Raw genomic sequence first — 21,897 nt, forward strand, 5'->3', positions numbered from 1 at the left:
GTTGACATTTGATAAAGCCAATGCCGAAACACTAACAATTATTGCTCTGCTCATAGTAAGTTATTTTAGTTATAATTTACAAACTTTTATATTCCAGATAAATGTTTACATTTAAAAGCCGGAAACCAGTAATAATGTTAGCAACATGGCCAAATAAGATGTCCCTCACTCATAAACACCCTTACTCAAAAACAAATATTTGGCATCCACTCATGGACAAATGTTTCTTTCTGGGGGCTGTAGGGTCCATTATCATACACCAAGGGACTCATGAGTAATCTCATCCACCCATGTGTTGTATAGATGTATAGACCTTGGTCCTAACTGTAGAGGCTCATGAACTGGCTCCTACCCTTCTTGGCCATGGCCAGGGAACCTCTGGAACACCCTGTCACAGACAATTGCCCTGTGACAAAAGTCTTTGTGGAAATCCAGATTTCCAGTGAGGTTCCTGCTCATGGTCTTACAGACGGAAGCCTATGTCAGTCCTGTTTCTCTTTGGTCTTTGAGGTCTGTCTCTTTACTGTCTGCATCAAATCTGTGGTCCTTACTTCAATGATGGTCAATACTATCCACCAAAATGTTTAAGCTGAAACTTAAGAGTCATTCCAGGATGATTTCTTCTCCCTCTCCTCCACCCAATTGGCACTTGAGTCTTGTTGATTTCACTTCCTAAATATTTTCTATATCTGTCTGTTGTTTTCCATCTTCTGTCCTAATTCAGTTTCTCATCAATGCTTAGTTAAAATTTTATAATTTATTTTGGGTGTCACAAGAGTGACCTTTCCAATAAGGAAACATAATAGTGTTACTCTTCTCCTCTGAATAATTTGTGGTCCCCCGTTGCCTCTTTGTTTATATTATGTCCTTCTTGCCCTTTAGACTCCAGCCATATTAAATTCCTTGGTGGCTACATGCTTATTCATACCTTCTTGCCTTTGCATGATGTTTTCATTGTCTGAAATCACAGTTTAAATTTATACACTTGGCAAATTCCTACACATGATTTAGATCTTAGCTCATATTTATTTCTTCTGAGAGGCCTTCTCAAACTCCCCTAGGAAAACTAGGTTGCTTCTTTTTTTATGCTGCCACTTCTACTTTCATCAAAGCTGCTGTTCTATTTATTATGGGTTTATTTCCTTTCTGACTTCCTATAAAAATTCCAAGTTTAGAGGGACTTGGAGAGATTAAGTAATTTTACCAAGGCCACCTAGCTTGCTAGTTATAGAGCAAAAGTTGGAATCCAGATGGTCTGACTTCAACAATCAGGAATTTAACCTACTAGTTATGCCAACTACAGTCATTCATCATAGACATGATTGATTACCTAATGCCATCTAATCTGCTGTGTCAGGGCAGGTAGGCTAAATCTTTCTCTGGCATTGACAATAAGAAATTAAATATTGGACTAAAAAGGGCTTTCCACAAGGCTTAAATTATCTATCTATTTTAAGGACATTTACTGAATTTCCCCTGATAACTCAACTATCTTACCTAGTCTTTGGGGCTTTATCCTCTATATTCAGACTTCATCAACCACCTCAAAATGATCTCCCCTCACTCTTCCCCTAACTAAAAAATTTGTCTGAGCTTTATTTCCATCAATCTTACTCAAACCACTCTGCCAACTAATTGTAAGAAGAATTTAGTAAACCTGCAGTGTCAGTTAGCTAGAATTTACATTAAAATAGGAAGCCCTTGAAAATAGAAACCCTTAAGAAGCAGAAATATAGGTCTCTTGTGGAATGACAGGTTGTGTGTGTTGAAAGGAACATTCTGTCCAGAAGTTGTCTCAAATCACAATGCTTAGATAAATGTCTCAATGACTGGAGCTGGCTCTGCTTAGAAATTATCTTTTAATCCTGAACACCTTGCTAACAAAACACAGCAATAAAAACACAAGATTTTCTTCCAATATTTAATTCCTCCTAAGTATAGCTCATAGGTATATGAGTTTGCTGGTAAGTTGCTTCTACTTGAGAGACAAGAGGAAACAAAAAGAACACACTTCTGATGCAAACTGCCTAACAGGAACTTCTAAATTCACTTCACTTCTCTGTTATTCACTTCACTTCATTTCACTTCATGGGTTTAAAATTATGTGCTGTGATTTTATCTTTTATTAATCTCACAGAACTGATGAAAAATTAATCATATGCTGCCTTGTTGCATTTCTTTTAAAGTTAAAAATCATATATAATCCAGGAGTAGTTATTTGTAAGCTCCAAACTTAACACAGTGGTCTATCAGTCTTTTAATAGATAGAAAAGATTCACTTTATTTGCATATTAAACTGATTTAAAATAGTAAAGCAAAGAGGAAAAAAAAACTCTCTCTGTAATATTTAGAAATCTAACACTATTTAGAGGGACACAGCACAACTTCGTCCCAAACCATGACACATGGATAAAAAACTTGCCACCAAAGTTACACATTCTGGAGTTATGAAATGTTTCCCTGTTCATAATGGTTCACAAGAACACTGTTCAAAGTTGACACTAATAATAATCTAATAACTTTTAATAGTTCAATTGAGAAAGTGTAAATACTAAGGATTACCTGTTTTTTAAGATGAAAATTAGCAAATCTGAGCATTCAGTCTCTGTTGGTAGGTTGCAGGAATTTTAGAGGCATTGTATTGTTTGATTTTTATGTCAGATGGAGCTGAGGATATATAGATGAGTGAGAGAAGATAGAACAAAATTGCATTTACAAAAGCAAGTCCCTTCCCCCCAATGGGCTGCGTGAAATTGGTTGAAATTTTCCATGTAATCTTTGCTATAATCATTAGGTTGAAACATTAACCTCTCTCTGGGAGATCAGCAGATGGAGCCAAAGTGGCCATATTTCATGATGCATACATTGATCTGGGAAAGGAGACGTCATAACAGAAGAGAATGACATTTCCCTTCAAGAACATTGTAGGATTGAAAAATCAGATTGCTGCTGAAAGACCAGTGTTAATACCAACAGGTATGACTGGTATACAACTACTCATTTTTACTCAAGTATGCACCACAATTTTTAAATCTTTGTAAGACTGTGCTTTTTCCTCTCTCTAGGATGAGATTCCCAGCCACCTTCCTTAATTAATCCTTTTATAATCATCCTTCAAGACTCTGATTTAAAATATCTGCAAAGATTTCTACTAATGTATTTCCCATTACATTGTGAATGTTGTTTCTTTTATATAATAAAGTATAAATTATTGAGGATTATGACTTTTTTCACCTTTATATTTAATGAATGTATTCTATCAATATTTATCTAATATATATGTTCTCAGAACTTGTACATATTTTTGGTTTGCTGAAAATTAGTTTTATCACTTCTAACAAAATGTTCAAGTTACCTGTTTGTGACTTTGACCTAAGTAATCTGAACAAGTTCTCTTGAAGTAAATATTTTGTATTTATTTAAATGCTGCTTAATCTAATATAGCATTTTCTATTTTTCCCTTTTTTTCTTTATTTTTCTTTCCTCTATTTTTCTTTGTTTTACTTAAATATAACAAAGAACCTGCTCATTTCAAACTGCTGATTTTCTGCTCAGCTTTGGATAATTTCAGGAGTTAAAAAATCTTATAAAAATAGTCTTTATTGCATAATAGGGAGAAGCACATGATGTAGTCTTTGTTTTTCATGCAATTAGCAGTTTCTGATTTCCTAAAAGCTATGCTTATTTTTATTTTGCAACTTACAAGCTGAGCTGTTGAAGTTTAACCATGACTTCTCTGTGCATAAGTAAAACAGTATATTCTGTTCAGTAAAACCTCTCCTGAAATTTACTCTATGTTTGTGGGGCTGTTGTAAAATGTTATTGAAGTTCCCAATGAAAGAGAGAGAGACAGAGAGACAGAGACGTGGAAGACACAGTGATACCTACACTAAACTTCTTTCTCAACCTTCATATTCTTAAATGTTGCCGATTACTGGGTGAGAAACTCGAATCTTAAATTTGGTAGTTAGTTGCAGCAATAGAATGTATTTACTTATTTATAAGCCTAAGCACTGATATGGTTTTATGCCCACAAAGTAGAAATACATATAAAACAATTAAAAATAGGTCACATGAGTTTTATTTAGCCAATATTTATGTATTTTAATGTATTTCTAGCTTGGTAATGTAAATAGTCATCTACTACTGCCAGGCATTAATCCAGTATGTTCACCCCCCCAAAAGTCTACCCAGTTAGAGCCTGTCCGAAGAGTTCACCCTTATAATAATGGCAGCATCCAGTTTCAAAGAGTGAGATGCTCTGGAATGGATGTATTTGGGGGCTTGAGAGATTATTTTAGTTTCTTTGATTGCTCAGCTGTTTGAATAAAAACATATAGAGATTAGAAGTCCCATACTGAAAAATCCAAGGGAGCTGGTGTGCCTTTGTCTTTAAAATCTGATTTTTAAAGGATCACAATTTCTGTAGGGGTAGAGATCATCTCCTTAGTAGTCAACATATTATATTTAGCATTTAGCACAATATGTACAAAGGTGAAATAATGAAGATGGAAAAAGTTTAATGCAATTTATTTTGTTTAATTGCACAATTTCCTTAAGCCAAATTTTACATATTCTCTTATTTAATGTAAGCTTGAAACAATTCTGTAAGTTCGGTTTTATTATTTTATAGATGAACCTAATAGGTTTACAGAGATTGAGCAATTATCTAATGTTAAATTTAAAGAAACTGTCAGACCTGCTTGACCCCAAGGACCAGGATATTAAACCAGTTCATTATAGTACCATCTTCTATGTTTTTTCACTAATTCTGGAAATTGTTTGGCCAAATGCAATTAATTCTCCCTTTTCCCTTTCTTTTCTACTCCCTCTTCCCTTTTTCTATTCAACTTTATGTGTTTTTTCTTGTTTTTTTGTTTTTTTTAATTGAGATATAATTAGCCCAGGGGTCCTCAAACTATGGCCCGTGGGCCACATGCGGCCCGAAGAGGTCATTTATCCGGCCCGCTGGGTGTTTTTGCCACCGCTGCCTGTCTTGCTTAGCAGCCGATTTAGCAGTGTGCATAGGAATTTGTTCATAGTTCTTTTTTTTTTAAACTATAGTCCAGCCCTCCAATCGTCTAAGGGACAGTGAGCTGGCCCCCTGTTTAAAAAGTTTGAGGACCCCTGAATTAGCCTATAACATTATATTAGTTTCATATATATGATACAATGAATTAATATTTATGTAAATTGCAAAATAATCATCACAGTAAATCTAGTTAACATCCATCACCATACATAATTAACTTTATCCTATCTAATAAAGAGGGAATATGCTAATGACCCTCATGCCGTTGCAAAGATGGCAGCACCCACAGCCAATAAGGAGAGAATATGCTAATTGGCTGCCCCACCCTCAAAGATGGAGGTGCACACAGTCAATAAGGAGGGAATATGCTAATGGACTGCCATGCTCTCAAAGATGGTGGTGCTTGCAGCCACAAGATGGCAGTGCCAAATCCTCTCAGCTCTGACGGGGTGGCAAGGCCAGGCCCACCTCAGGGCAGGCCTGGCCGCTCTGCATGCCTGCCTCTGGAGTCCCCTAGTCCCCTAGTCCCCCCAGTCCCCTCAGCCCCCCAGCCACCCAGGGCTGGCCTGAGGTGCAGGCAAGCCTCGGATGGCAGCTGCCCAGCCACCCAGGGCTGCCTGAGGCTCAGGTAACCAGGGCTGGCCGAGGCTTGTGCTGCTGGCAGTGGCAGCAACAGAGGTATGATGGGGCGTCGCCTTCCCCTGATTGCCGGGTCGCCTCCCACCCCTGAGGGATCCCAAATTGTGAGAGGGAGCAGGCTGGGCTGAGGGACCCCCAACTCCAGTGCATGGATTTTCATGCACTAGGCCTCTAGTTTTCTTATAATGAGAACTATTAAGGCCTACTCTCTTAGCAACTTTCAAAGTTGCAAGATACATGTTGATGCGTATAGCTTTGTTTGTTTATTTTACCAGTTGTACATGATTCTAATACAAAATTCAGCACAGTTTACTTTCAGTCTCTTTTAGACTGATTACATTTATTAGGCCAACAAAAATTAATGTTTCAGCTCATCCGATGTGGCTCAGTGGTTGAGTGTTAACTGATGAACCAGTAGGTCCCTGTTTGATTCTGGGTCAGGGCACATGCTCAGGTTGTGGGCTTGATCCCCAGTAGGGGGTGTGCAGAAGGTACCTGATCAATGATTCCTATCATTGATGTTTCTATCTCTCTCTCCCTCTCCTTTTCTCTCTGAAATCAATAAAAATATATTATAAAAAAATTACTGTTTCAGTGTGAGAGTTTCACAAGGATCTACACCACATGTTAAGTTTCTGGTCTTATTTATGTACATCTACTAGATGTTACCACATTACTCTATAAAGGTTGTTCAGCAATTAATACTCCAACTAGTGAAACTTGAAAGTTAACATTTTTTATCCTTTGTTAATATCTGACATGATCAGATATAAGTTATCTTGCCAATCTGTTAAATGCTAAAAACTGTTTGCTGGTTGTTTAATTTACATGTCCTTAAAGACATTTGAGCATAATTTTATGTTTATTGGTTATTATAATTTCCTTTTCTGTGAATTGTGAATTTGCCTATATACTTTTCTAGTCGTTCACACTTTAAAAATTTAAACTGCATCTTTATATATTCTGGATACTAATTATTAAACTATTTTCTTCAAAACTGTCTTGAATTTTCATTTTTATGGTAACTTTTATTATATATCTTCTGTTATATGTGATATTAATATATATATATATACAGTCACATTTACATTCTATTTATTTTATGATCTGTGGATTTGTGTTTGACTTATAAATTTCTTTTTATCCTGAGACCCTAAATATGTGCTATATATTATTCTAAAAATTTTTTTAAATGTCTGTTCAATTTGTGGCCTTTTATACTACTGTAATTTATTCTTAGGTGTGCAATGAGGTAAATATCTGATTTTTTTCCCTCATAAATGAATATGAGTTGTCTCACTCTACTTTCTAAACCGAGCACTTTGTCTCTAGGATAACTTGGCTTCTCTCCATTGTCCTCTGCCTCCTTCTTCCCTCTGTCCAGTCAGCTTCTCTTCCAGATTCAAATAAAAAAACATGACATTCAAACCCACATTTCAAGAATGGGGTTCTCTAGACTCAATGACATCTCTAAAATTAATAGTTTTCTTATTTCAGCGATGGACAAAGAGCAAATGGTCCTGAGGAGAAGATATCAGTCCTCCAATTTGAGCTGTAATTCCTCATGGGTAATAACATAAAGTCACTTCATCTCTAAGGTTCAGCTTTTTAACCCTTTAGTGTGGCAGCTGAACTGATTGAGCTTTATTTTCTATTTGCTTTTATGAAAACTAGGTATATCAAGTGCAAGTATCTGAAAAGACTGTGGTCTTTTCTCCACAGTACTTTAGTCAGTGGAATCTTTCCAAAATGGCATGCCCATGATTTCTCCTGCAAAAGGAGAGTTGATGTACTGCCCCAAACCTCTTTTTTCCATTTCCCCCATTAGTGCTCTTAGAACTTTCCTCCCTTTAAAGCAGTAGGTATGCTTAGCTATTGCTGGTTCAAAATCACCTGGACACATTTTTAAAATTTGTTAACTGGACCCCACCCACCCAAATTAAACTGAGATTACAGGGTAAGTGGAAGATTGTTATAAAGTTTGGGCTTTTTGGTGGTGTTGTTAGAAAAACTCAGCAAAATAAAACTCCAGGTTATTATTGGACAGAATGTTTCACATGCACATCAAACAGGCCAATAAATAAGTAAGCAAACAGCAACTTCATAGAAAGAGAAAAAGGGGCGGAGAAACCTTTTATCTGTATCTTTGGTCTTATACTAACCAACTACGATAGTAGAGCTAAATACATACACAAAAATGTTACTGGCGTTCTCAGAATAAGATTATCTTTGTTATTGTTTTGGCTTCTTTCTTCTTCTTCTTCTTCTTCTACTACTACTACTACTACTACTACTACTTCTTCTTCTTCTTCTACAAGGTTTTGGGCTTTTTTTTCTTAGAGATTACAACGAGCATGGTCACAGCACAAGTGAAGACAGAAGTAGGACAGAGAACTCTCCAAAGTCTGGTTTTGTCATCCCAAGATCTCTAAAATTGATTGATCCCTAACAATATGTAGAAAAATATACAATTTCAAATTTAAAAATGTATATTTTCCTTTATAAAGTACTTTTAAGAAAGAAAAAGCAGGGTCTTGGAAGTTTGGGTCTTTTTTCCTTCCCTTTTGCAAATTCACCTTGTGATTTGGTTGGGTGGTGGAGAGTGCCTGTCATCTGCCCGTGGTGCTCTCTGCGGTGGGCCCACGGGACTCTCTACTTGAGGGACACAGGAAGTGGAGGGTGAATAGGTCATGGAAGGCTTTTTATTTTCAGTTCAACTTTTCCCTTTTTGCTGTGTAGTCATCTTCATTGGTCTACTATTTCGTGATGTCAACATCCTCATCTTCATCATCTTTAACTGCCTTTTGCCCGTAGCTGCCTCAGCCTCCTAAATTTCATCTCCATTCTCTTCCTTACCATCACCTCCATCCTCCTCCTCCTCTTCAACCCATTTCTTCTTCTTCATGTATCCCATTGTCAGCCTTCTACTCCCCATTTTTCTCATTAGAGCCCTCATTAGCAGGTGCGTCTCTTCCATTCTTTACCTCCTCAACTACCTTCTTAAGTTCTTGGTGGTGATCTCGGAGCTGATGTGCACCTCAGCGTCTGACATGGAGTGGCACGTGGGTGATCCCATGCAGTGGATTTCTCTTAAGGCAAGAGAGTTCAAGGAGCCTGGCGGACAAAAGGTGGCAGTCCTGGGCTGTGGAGGGGGAGTGCAGCGGAGGGGCAGCCTATCCGGAGCCGAACGCTGGAACAACGTGAAGGAACAACGCACACATGGCTTTCAGAGCTGCCTGTCCAAGCTTTTTCTTTCTTTCTTTCTTTCTTTCAAATTTATTAAACTATTTCTGATGCATCGAGAAAATTGAAAAGCATTGATTTACAAAGCTCTTTTTTATTTTCTTTTTTTCTTTCTGTTCTCTGTGTTGGCTTTCTGAAAAATTAGAAAACAAAAATGCTGAGCCAATTTGCAACATTAATTTATCTCTCTTCCCCCCACACACAGTGATTCACAGTTTATGAATCTTCACATTTGGTTCAAAAAACACTCTTTTCATTTACACTAAATAGTGTAAATTCTGTTTCTGATATCTTCTGTTTCTTTTGCTATTATCTTTAATTTCTCCTTTTGAAGTAAGGCAATTTCTCTTGATAGTCTTTTAAAAAAGAACTTCATGGTTTATGAACTATTTAGTCACCACACAGATATGTGAGTGTTACATATATAATTGAGAAAAAAATAATTTTTACTCTCCCCTTCTGAATTCTTGACTGACATGCCTATAATAAAATAAACAGATTAATAACAGGAAAAAAAACCCAAGTTTGTTAACATGTATAACACATGTACTTCATGTATACATGGGAGATTCCAAGGAAAAAAATTAGTAACTCCCAAGGTGGCTTAGAATTCGGAATTAAATACTAAGTTAACAGGGAAAGAGGAACAGGGATGGAGCCCTCTTAGAGGAGAATACATTATCTTTAGGAAAATAAATGGACCCTTAGAAGAACAGATAGGAGATATGTTGGTTTGTAACAAAGTTTGGTGTGGTGTGGATATTTAGATTTCTCTCCTGTGATGAAACTCCCCTAGTAGGAGATTTAGGACAGTGAGTTTCTTTTTTGAGGATCTATATTTAGGTGGGGAGTGGAATTTCAGAGAAAGCCTCTCTCTGCATTTGCAAGAACCTGCAGTTCAAAATACTTAATATAACAAAGTGGCATATTTTGGGTGGCATGTCCTCAATGTCTATGGACATTCTTGGAGCAGTTATATTCTGCTATCTTTCAATACCCATCACAAACATACACCTACATCACACTTTTATTTTTTATTTTTTTAATTTAATAAATCTTTATTGTTCAGATTATTACAATTGTTTCTCCTTTCCCCCCCATATCTACCCTCCACCCAGTTCCCAACCCCCCTTCTGCCCTTACCTCCCTCCCACTGTCATTATCCATAGGTGTATGATTTTTGTTCAGTCTTTTCCCATACCCCCCACACAGACACCCCTTTCCCCCTGAGAATTTTCAATCCACTTTGATTCTATGCCCCTGATTCTATTATGTTCACCAGTTTATTCTGTTCCTCAGATTTTTAATTCACTTGACTTTTAGATTCACTTGTTGATAGATATGTATTTGTTGTTCATAATTTTTATCTTTACTTTTTTCTTCTTTTTCCTCTTTTTAAAAAATACCTTTCAGCATTTCATATAATGCTGGTTTGGTGGTGATGAACTCCTTTAGCTTTTTCTTATCTGTGAAGCTCTTTATCTGCCCTTCAATTCTGAATGATAACTTTGCTGGGTAGAGTAGTCTTGGTTGTAGTTTCTTGTTATTCATCACTTTGAATATTTCTTGCCACTCCCGTCTGGCTTGCATAGTTTCTGTTGAGAAATCAGCTGACAATCGTATGGGTGCTCCCTTGTAGGTAACTAACTGTTTTTCTCTTGCTGCTTGTAAGATTCCTTCTTTGTCTTTTGCCCTTGGCATTTTAATTATGATGTGTCTTGGTGTGGTCCTCTTTGGATTCCTTTTGTTTTGGGTTCTGTGCACTTCCTGGACTTGTAAGTCCATTTCTTTCACCAGGTGGGGGAAGTTTTCAGTCATTATTTCTTCAAATAGGTTTTCAGCGTCTTGCTCTCTCTCTTCTTCTGGCACCCCAAAAATTCGGATGCTGGTACGCTTGAAGTTGTCCCAGAGGCTTCTTACACTATCTTCTACTTTCTGAATTCTCTTCTCTTCTTGCTTTTCTGGAGGCGTGTCTTTTGCCTTTTTGTATTCCAAATCTTTGACTTGATTCTTGCATTCCTCTAGTCTGCTGCTGGGTCTCTGTATAATATTTTTTTATTTCAGTGTATGTTTCACTTCTAGTTTGACCTATTTTCATATCCTCGAGGGTCTCATTAAATTTATCAGCTTTTTCCATGAAATTCTTAAAAAACCTTATAACCGTGGTTTTGAACTCTATGTCCAGTCATTTGTTCTCCTCCATTTATTTCATTTGTGATCTGTTTCCTTGCCTCCTCATTTTCGCTGCTTCTCTGAGTTGGTAGGGTAGCTTTGTGTACTAGGTGTCTTATTGGTTCAATGGGTCAGCCTCCCAGTTACCTGAGGTGAACACTCTTGGTGCACACCTTTGTGGACTGTGTATACAGCCTTGTTGTAGTTAAGTCTTGATTGTTGTTGGTGTCACTGGGAGGAATTGACCTCCAGGCCAATTGGCTGTGAGGACCCACTGTGTCTATAACGGAAGAATTGCTGTGCTGGAGACATGTTTATGGGGCAGGACTTGTTCCAGTAGGGCTTTGGTGCTCACTGAGTCTGCCTCTTGAATGTGTCCTTTATGAGAGTAGTTGAGATCTGGTGTCATCTCACACAGACCACTAGATACACTAGCTTCTGGATCTCCAATGGGGTGCAAGTCAGCTACTGTCTGTGGCCACCCAGCAGGAGCTACAGCAAGAACTACAGTTTTCTCCTCTTTGCTTGGGCTTTGGTGGTTTTGGAGCAGTCTGACTGGAGTTGCAATTTATTTGGTTAAGCTTCCACAGAACAGGCCATTTATATGCAAAAGCCGCTGTGTGGAGCCTGGGTGGGTTTGTAGAATGTGCGGGGCTGGGTCTCAGGGTGTCACTCGGCTAGGGCGTGGCAAATGGCGATGGCTGCTGTCAGACGTCTCTGTCTTTCCACATTTCCAAGTCCCTGCGTCCGGCGCTCCAGCGCAGTAAACAATGATTGCTGGGCCCACCTCTGCAAAAAAGTCACTCTCATTTTCCAACCTGATGGCCGAGAGTCCAGCTTCTCCCCGTAGGTGTCTGGGTCCCCCGCGTGTCCCCAGAATCTGGATTTCAGAGTGATCAGGAGCTTGTCTCCCTTTGGGTTGAAAAAAAGCCACGTGCCCAGTGGCCCGCCACCAGTCCAATTCACGCACATCCGTACCTCAGCTTTTCAGCATTTATGCTCCTTTTTCTTTCCTTCTTAGTTGTAAATCATTCACTCAGCCAGCTTTCCCGTGGTTCTGGATGATAGATGTTTTGTCTTTTAGTTGTAGTTTCTAAATTGTTGTGTGAGGCAGCAGTTTAGTTGTTTACCTTTGCCGCCATCTTGGTTCCTCTCTACATCACACTTTTAAAACATCACTTAGCATACTAAGCTCCCACACTCATATTTTTCAAGTTTACAAAATAGTCCAACAGATATCTGAGGTTCTTATCCTCTTAAAAATGGCAAGCAATTTTCAGATTATTTTATTTGAGTAATAATTTGAAATGACTTTTTTTTTTTTCTTTTTAAACGGCTTTATTAGTTTCACATCATGAAAAGATATTTTTCTGAAAACTGGGTAAAATTTCCCTTCTGGACAGAAAAATTTATAGAGTCACTCATTCATAGAGTTACCAGAAGTTGGGGCAGACCCAACAGCATGTAACAATAACATAGTAGAAATAATTGTTCTAGAGAAGAGAGATTGGCAAGAAGACCACTTGTTTTTCTCTTTGTCAGTTTTCTCCTTGGCTTTTAAAATTCTATTCAAGAGGCCATCCTCCCAAGAGCGATAAAGAGCTTACTTTGTGGAGTAATCAGTATCAGAAGAGTCTGAGCATAATGTTAAGGTATTGAGTGTTTCTGAGGTCACGGAAAGAGGCAAATATGCTGAGGTATAGAGCTGAGATAGCAGCAGAAGCCCCAACAGAAAGTGAAAGCAATAGGAAAGAGGTAAATTCCTCCCCATATTCGATTTGAGAATCAGACAAAAGCAATATTTAATTAGAAACTGTAAAGCAATAACACCAAAAGGTTTACAGAAAAGTAAACTACAAAACTAAAAACATATAGTGCAGAAGCCACATTATTCACCTCAGAGAAAACCTTAGGATTCAAAGGTAAAAGTCATCATGATGATCAGGTTCAGGAGTTTGGACATGCATGTGATGTTTCACTGGCTGCTCCTCATAGTTCTCCTGATTTCCATTTGCTGCACTATGATCTTTTCTACATTATCTCCCACTTCATTGTGATCAGCATGCCTGTTAGGTATGGCCCATCAAAAACTTGGGACAAGTAGTCTAACCCTTCCCAGCCTGACATTTCCTCCAGGCTTCTGGGCTCCAAGCCTCCCAAATGGTGTGTTGATTTTTTTTTACTGCTGGTTCCTCTTTTCTGTCTCCTCTTCATCCTGATTCTCAATTCTCCCAGTGGATGCACTGCCACAACAGTTGGACCTGCAGATCCGCTTCCTGCCTGCCTTCACCTCTTACTCTTAGGGCCACCCCTGGCTTCAGGGAATAAAAACTGAGAAGGGACCAAGCCACAGCCAGGTCAGAAATGACTTCTGATGAAAGTCAAAGAAGAAAGCAGGATTGTATTTGAACACCAAGAAAATAAAAATCACAACTACACAAGAAATACACAACATTGATATAGACAATGTAGATATCCAAATTGTTAAAGATTTTGCTTGCTTTGGTTCAGTCATCAATTCGAATAGAAACTATAGTCAAGAAATCAAGAGAAGCCTGAGACTTGAAAGGGCAGCAATGGAAGAATTAGGAAAGAGTGGTGTGAGCAAAGAAATGGCTTTGGAAACCAAGGCTGTGGTCATCCGCACCCTTGTATTTCCGATAGCTATGAAGAGATGTGAAAGTTGGACAGTGGGAAGGGCTGATGGAAAAAAGAAAATTAATCATTTGAAATATGGTGTTGAAAGTGAGCTATATGGATACCCTGGACTTCCAGAAAGAAAAACAAGTGTTCTTAGAGCAAATTAGGCCTGAAACATCACTGGAGGCAAAAATCATGAAACTGAAGCTGTTCTACTTTGGGTACATCTAAAGAAGACAAGGTTCTTTGGAAAAGACAATAATGCTGAGAAAACTAGAAGGCAGCAGGAAAAGAGGAAGACCAAGTTTAAGATGGACTGACTCCATAAAAAACACACACACAAAACAATAGGTGTGAATCTAGAGCTGAGCAGGTCTCTTGAGGACAAGACACCATAGACATCACTCATTCATAGAGTTACCAGAAGTTGGGGCAGACCCAACAGCATGTAACAATAACATAGTAGAAATAATTATTCTAGAGAAGAGAGATTGGCAAGAAGACCACTTGTTTTTCTCTTCGTCAGTTTTCTCCTTGGCTTTTAAAATTCTACTCAAGAGGCCATCCTCCCAAGAGCGATAAAGAGCTTACTTGGTGGAGTAATCAGTATCAGAAGAGTCTGAGCATAATGTTAAGGTATTGAGTGTTTCTGAGGTCACGGAAAGAGGCAAATATGCTGAGGTATAGAGCTGAGCTAGCAGCAGAAGCCCCAACAGAAAGTGGAAGCAATAGGAAAAAGGTAAATTCCTCCCCATATTCAATTTGAGAATCATGCCTTATATTTGTAATATTACTCGTTCATATCAGAGGGATACTTCATTATGTGTTGCAGTGGTCCATAGTCTGCCATGTTGGTTCATCTTGCTGTCTCTAGTGAGTGCAATGAAGCATAAAGTAATTTTATGATTCCTAATCATTAATCCCGCCTCCCGACTCATGGATAGTTCTTTTTTACTGCCTTTTGTTTAAAATTTCCAAAAGAATTGTTTAAGGAAAAATCCAACTGGAATAGGGCATAGAGTTTGCATTTCAGATGAGGCACCTTCTGCATGGGTTTGAGGCCTCTCTTTCTTACCATTGCTCCTCCACCAGCGTTTCGGCAGTTGGTTAGCAGCTCCTCATCTTGTGTTCTGTCTCATAGCCGGCTGTCTATTTGGCTTTTCCTTCTGCTCAGACACATCAGCAGAGACAATGGCCTAGCAGATGCTGATATTCATCCTGGATCAGCCTATGTTGATTTTCTCTTTATTAGTCTGAGCTAGTCACAGCCAGCTGGTTGCTGTTTGCCTTGACTGAGCAGTAGAAATATACACAACTGCAATGGCCCCTTGTGTACATGTTCACCCAGGTGCTGGCTGCCATAACAATTTTTTTCCCATAGTATGAGGAGATAATTTTGATTACCGAGGTTTTTGAGGTTTTTATTTATTTTCATTTTTTTTGTTTATATTTTATTCTTGGGACATGCACAGAAAGGGACTAGAAAGGACGCAGTTTATAAGACAACTGTATTTAAAAGAGTCCCGGTATTTCACTCTGTAGTAACTGGAGAGAAAAAAAAAAAGCTAAAGTTTCACTGTGCTTATTAGTTTCCTCCTAATAGCAATGAGAAGCCAGTACAGATTTTTAAAGACCCATAAGCAAGCTGCCTTTAAGGCATCGCAGATGAAATGTTTCCTGGGCAGCAGGTATCACACTGGCTAGTGCTTCAATATTCACAACTTACTCTTTTATGGGTCCCAGGAGTGAAATGTTTTGAACCGGGGCTTGCTGGGACCTGCTCCACTTCAGAACCAGAAGCTGCTGACTGCTTTAGGCATTGTCCTACCAAACAGTAAAAAAAAGAAAAGTCCTTTTTAGAATTGCAGTGTAGTTTTTCTGCTCTAGCTGATGTTCTTGCTTTGATTTGCAAAATACTTCAACATTTTTTTTAAGTTTTAAAATAGTTTACTTGGCCTATAATATAATTTCTTTTTTCCCCTGTCACTGTCTGGCATTAGCAATTTTTTTCTAATGCCATTCTCCCCTTAATATCTTAGCCGTACTTCCTTTTACCCCTTTATATTGAATAAACAACAGTATTTTCCAAGGTAAGTGCATGTAATTATTCTCCTCACACTTATATTTCCATGAAATCATATTAAAAAAGAAATTGGAGTGATTGGACATATGACTTGTTTATTAGACCTGTCCCTAGATTGCTATTAGATATACCCTGGACAGATGAAATAATATTTGCTTTCAGTTCCAGTTTAGGAAAAATGTGAGATATACTAGTATATTATTAAAGTATTAAAATACCCTTATTCGACATTTAATGGATGATTGGATAAAGATACAGTTGTTGGGCTTATCAAATATGTGCATCATATATAATAGTAAATATATTTAATGTCAGAATCAAGGCTTGAGAATAGGTCAACATATTAGAATGATGAACTCAAAATAATAATTAAAAACCTGCTAAATATAAACGTAAAATTTCTCATGTGAATTTTAAAAAAATCAATTGTGTAATTTCAGTATTGGAATGATTTTGGATTAAGAGGACATTAGATTAAAAATAAAAAATATGTGTTAAGTATAGACTACTTCACATTCCTTACCCAAGGCAGACATTTCTGATAGTCATCACTCTTTCCCTTGGATCCAGGATAAAATTTTAAATCTTGATCAACAGGATGCCTAGCAATTGATCAGAGTTGGCACAGGGGTTTAAAGACTGGCTTGCAGATTTTAGATTTAGGGCTTGACCCTGGCCAAACAATGACTAAAAAGTTAAGCTGTGTGACCTTAGAAAAATTATCTCCCTTCTGTAGTACTCAGTTATTATTTCCTCATTTATAAAAAAAATGGGATTTGAACCACTTGATTTCTAAAACCTTGTTAGCCCTGATACTCTTCTATTCTATCTTTTTATGAGAAAATAAAAACATAAAAGTGTCATGTTCTAGATTTAGAATAATTAATGATTTAACTGAATTAGATCAAGGGAATAGGATTTCTAATATGAAATGATAAGTGTATATAACTGGATTTTTATATAATTTCATAAATGTAATATTTGAACAGTGATTGGTATCAGTGAGTTATACAGAGAGTTTGAAAAACATGGCATGTGAAGAAACTTGGTATGTTTCATCCCACACACAAAACAGGAGTGGATATGAGCACTGATTTCTAATTAAAAATAGCTTTTAAGTAAAATTGGCACTAAATTTCTTCCTTTGAAGATATAAATAGGAGCAAAATTTCAGAAGGCAGGTTTGATTCAATATAAAGAATAATTTTCCATATTAAAAACTATACCACAAAGGATTGGACAATCTTTTGAGCACTCAAGATACACTCGTAATAATGACTAAAGATTTTGGAGACTACACTATGTGTCAGGCACTGTCCTAAGTACTTTACTAATTTAACACTGTTACTGACCGACCCAATGAAGTAAGAACCCTTATGTTCTCTGTTTTTAAAATGAGGAAATAGTGAGTCAAGAGAAATCGAGTGGTTTGTCCAGTATTCCAAGTATAGATTTAGTAAATTGTCCAAGGTTATCCAAGTTGGAAAAGGCGGGACTGGCCACAAAGCCTCTGTGCAGAACCAAGGTTGTTATCCGTTAGTCTCTACTGTTCACACTAAAAACATGATTCTCATCCTCTAAAGATATTTAAGAAGAAAATGGGAAACTGAAATGTAAACTATCTAAGGCCCCTTCCCACTCTATGATTAATACTGAACTGGAATTGCCTATATTTCTCATTTGAGAAATCTCATGTAATATAGAGATTTGAAAGACTATTTAAAGTTAAACATTTTTACTTTCTTGATACTGTACTTTAGTTTTTTGGTACAGTTACTGAAAAACACTTAAAATATAAATAGTGGTAATGTTAATCTCATATGAGTAAAATTACTTAAATTTATCTAATTTTTATACATATTTTCTCCTGTTTGATGACTTTTGATAATCTTCACTAGGAAATTCAATTTAGGAAAGTACAAAATATAGATTTAAAAAAGTAAAATGGAGCAGTCTAACATATAATATCTCTTTTTAGCAAAAAAAAAAATCATCTGTATTGCTCAATGTGGCACTTATACTCATGACAATGACTGTTACTAAAAGTCATGCTTACTTTCTTATTGCTTATCTCAGTAGCTATAACACCTAATAACAACCCATAAAGATTATAGAAATCAAACCAATGAAGACATGAAGATTCTATAAGCCCGGGGCCTGCTGTTTTTCCATGCAAAAGTATAGCCTGTCACTCTCCTTAGATACTTGGCCCTTCATTAGTCCCCTAAACTTCCTAGGACTTTCAGGATTAAGCAATTCAAGACAGGAAAGCTACCTAGGACATTTTGGCTTTCATATAGGCTCTGCCCAAGGAAATGAAATTATATTTACTGATTCCTCTACATCTTTCATAATTATAGGTATTTCATTGTTTTTCTTTTGTATACAATTTAACCAATAACTCAATAATATTAAGTAAGGCTATTATAGCTATAATTTCATAGGTAATCCACAGAATGATAAAGACTTCCATTCTGTAATCATGTTGAGTCTGTCAATATTGGTGCTGTAACTCTTTTTCCCAACCCTTTTATCCCTCCTGGATCATCAATAAGCCTCAGTGACCTCTGTGGATGAAGCTAGGACCAGAGCAGCATTCATCAAGCTGCTTCATCTGTTGCTACTCAGAGACACAGAGTAGTTCTCTGGCATCTTTCCAAGAGAAGACAAGTCTGTGTTATGCTGTGATATTTATTTTTACAATATTGCTCTTGCTTTGTCATGGTTTTTTATTCTTTGTTCTCTGGTTTTCTGACTCCTCATGGGCACATTATCTCTTGATTTTTATATCTATTTATCTATTTATTTCACATGTACATCCAAGTGTCTTTTTCTCACAAGTTAAAATGTATTGTTTATTGTTTGTATTATGTATAACTTACCAGTATTTCCTCTCCTAACAATTGATCAATAACAGGTGAAGGATATGTGGTTTCTCCTCAGTCAAAATAACATTAAACTTGATTGATATATAAGTTTTTATGATAACATTGGCCTGAAAGATTGCTGGGAGAAATGAGTGGCAAAAACATCATAAAAGGATGCTGCCTGCGAAAAAGTATAACATTCTAGGGGCCCAGTGCATGAATTCGCACACCTTGAAAGGAACTGTGGGCCTGGAGGCTGTGGTGGGCACAGGGGCAGGTCTTAGCCAATTCTCCGCACCCCTGCCTGACCCCTCCTGTCTCGGCCCCTGGTCCTCTGTCTGCTGGCAGCCCTGCTCCTGCTGCCACCACTCCCACACGCTGCTGGTGCCAGCCCTGCTTGCATCTGCTGACAGCACGAAGCGATTGGGGCCAGCACCAGCAGTGAGTGCGAATGGGGCCGGTACAGTCAGCGGGTGTGAGCTGCAGCTGCTGCCCTGATCACCCTTCAAGAGCAGGGGGAGGTAGAGAAGCCCTCAGTGGCAATGGGGGCTGGCAGCCGCCGCTCACACCGGCTGACTTCTCCGAGCAATCAGGACTGGCTCCAGGTGCCGGCAGAGGGTGTGAGCACTTGGCAGACCGTAGCATGTGGGAGCAAAGAATTTTCAATAATTACCAGAGACTGGCCCATGACAGCGACTGGCACCCTGCCTTGGTCTGGTGCCCCTGCTCACCTGCTCCACCATCCCGCAGCCCACATCTGCCATGTCCAGCGCTCTGCTGCCTGCCGCCGATGCTCGCCATGTTCTGTGCGCACCCTTTGGTGGTCAGCGCATGTCATAGCGATCGGTTGTTCAGTTGTTCGGATGTTCGGTTCTTCTGCCATTCAGTGCAATTTGCCTATTAGGGTTTTGTATATATAGATTGTGTATAAAAAAAATAAATGTTTATTATTAGAAAAGTTAGCTAAAATAATTGAGTTTCACTGAAAGATTCATCTTTATATACTAAAGTTAAATACTTAAGTCCTTGAAGTAAAGGATTATGTTATTTGTAGCTCAGTCCCTCCCAAGCCATGTATAGTTACTGGCACCTAGTAAGTGCTCATTAAATTAGTAGAATGAATAAATGAATAACTAAATGAGTTTATAAGGTATACAAAGTCATAGCATGGCTGTTCTTATGCCCTCATGCCCTTATGTCCTTATGTTGGTATGCAATATCAATTATTGTGCCTAAAGAATAAGAGAATCAGTCAGGAAAAACAAATGATATGTGATTTTAGTCAGCTATACTGATGCAAATTATAAATATGTTTTACTATACATTTTTAAAGAAAGGTTTTATTTACCATAGTTCTTAGACAAGAACTTCTTTATATTTGCACATGAAGAAAACATGTACCCTTAGGTGTTTAGTCTTATTTACCGCTCATTGTTCTTATTCATAAGTGTCATGAAATACACTAGACTCTGTGGTCTTTAATTTAATTTGAACATGGAATATCTGATAATTTTATGATATAAAATTTTCCAAATTGAAAGATATAAGCAATGTTTATGAAAGGGTTGAAAATCCAATCATGTAAAATCAAGGGAAGTTAGAACTTTACCATATTTTAGTGTCCATGTTCAAATTCTTCAGTTGTTGAGTAGGAAAGTAAGGTTCTTGTGGACTCAGTACAAGGCTGGAGAGCTACAGAGTGAGGCAGTGGTAGAACTTTATTTTTCTAGTACTGGGATTGTTTTTATTATTTTTAATTAGCTTTGTTCTTCACATAGAAATTCCACTGACGGTTACAAATTTATTTCAGAAGACTGCCCTAGGTGTGTGTGTTTTTTGTTTTTTTTTTATGGTGTGTGTGTGTGTGTATGTGTGTGTGTGTGTGTGTTTCTTTTTACATCAGCCAGAAAGAATTTGCATTGGTCCAAAGCAGCCAGTAAAGTTGAGTTTAGTAACTCTTGGCTTGGGCAATAGTAGTAGCATGTCAAGAGTGGGGTATAATAAATCCATTAACCCTTTGCACTCGCTTGCTTTTTTCTCGATTTCTTTATTCTAATTCTAACCATGTCGAGTCACACTCGACATCCGAGTGCAAAAGGTTAAGACTTTGCATCTCTACTGTCCCTTCAAGGTACCCTTAACTAGTTTTGGATTGCCTGCTAACATTAAGGTTACCCCTAATCCATGTTTGTGTGAAAGTGCTTATTATTATACATATGAAGCCTGTTTCCTACTAACTTTTCAGCAGCTAATTAGGAGATGTTAGAACAAAAGCTGATCTGTGGCTCTGGACTGGCACACATCTCAATGGCCTTTTCACCCTTTTGACTTTTGATCAGTCAACCAAAACAGTCACTAATACCTGCTCTAAATTCATTCTGGAGGTTTCAGAGCCCTAGAAAAAAGTGAAAAATTGCTTAGTTGTTTGTAAAGAAAAGAGAATCCCTGGTAAATATTTGATGTTTTGCTAATTAATTTCCTTAGTGAGCTGAAGATCAAATGTTTAAATATATTAAATCTCTTTATGCCCCAACATTTTCTTAAATTTTCTTGAGTTGTAAATGCTCAGCTATGTAAAATCACTACTTTTACTCAGATTTACATGTGTGTATCTTTCAGGATTTGTGGGTTGTTTCCTTCTTTGTTTTTAGCCATTCTTAATTTCATTTCCTGAGCAAATTCCTTCTCTTAATTTTAATATTATTTCTATTATTTCTATTTAATTTTTATATTTTTAGTATTTTTATGAGACAGATTTGACATGCTTCTTCTTTCCTATGTATCTATTTTAGTTTTGGAATTGGTCCTTAACACTTGACACCATATCCTTTAGGATCCAAGATGTAGAGTTTCAACATCAGAATCTAATTTGGAATGTGTTGTAGGAGACCATTGGTATTGCCAAACTTGTGTACAGGACAAAATAAGCTGTTGTTGTTATTTTAAACAATGAAATAGTTACTTTAGGTTTGCGTGAGCACACATCAATTTACATTCATGAGAAATTTGTGAGAGAATATGAAGGTGAAACAAAAATATTTCTATGGAATTTGAGGATAGAGAATTGAGTCCTAGCAATTAGAAAGTACCAAAACACACACACACACACCACCACCACCACCACCACCATCAATGTAACTATCACTGCTGGCTTCAAAAGATTTCCCAGGTCATTTTTCTTTTTTGCACCCATTTCCTTTTGGAGCTCTCTCAGTTCTATG

General features: G+C 37.5%; 1 pseudogene; it reads right to left on the minus strand.

Moving 5' to 3' along the window:
• Positions 1 to 19,477, minus strand: part of LOC103301566 (leucine zipper transcription factor-like protein 1) — an 84,134-nt pseudogene extending 64,657 nt beyond the window's left edge.
• Between the last annotated feature and the right edge of the window lie 2,420 nt (positions 19,478 to 21,897).

This window comes from Eptesicus fuscus, chromosome 3 (genome assembly GCF_027574615.1).
Source record: "Eptesicus fuscus isolate TK198812 chromosome 3, DD_ASM_mEF_20220401, whole genome shotgun sequence".
NCBI lineage: Eukaryota > Metazoa > Chordata > Mammalia > Chiroptera > Vespertilionidae > Eptesicus > Eptesicus fuscus.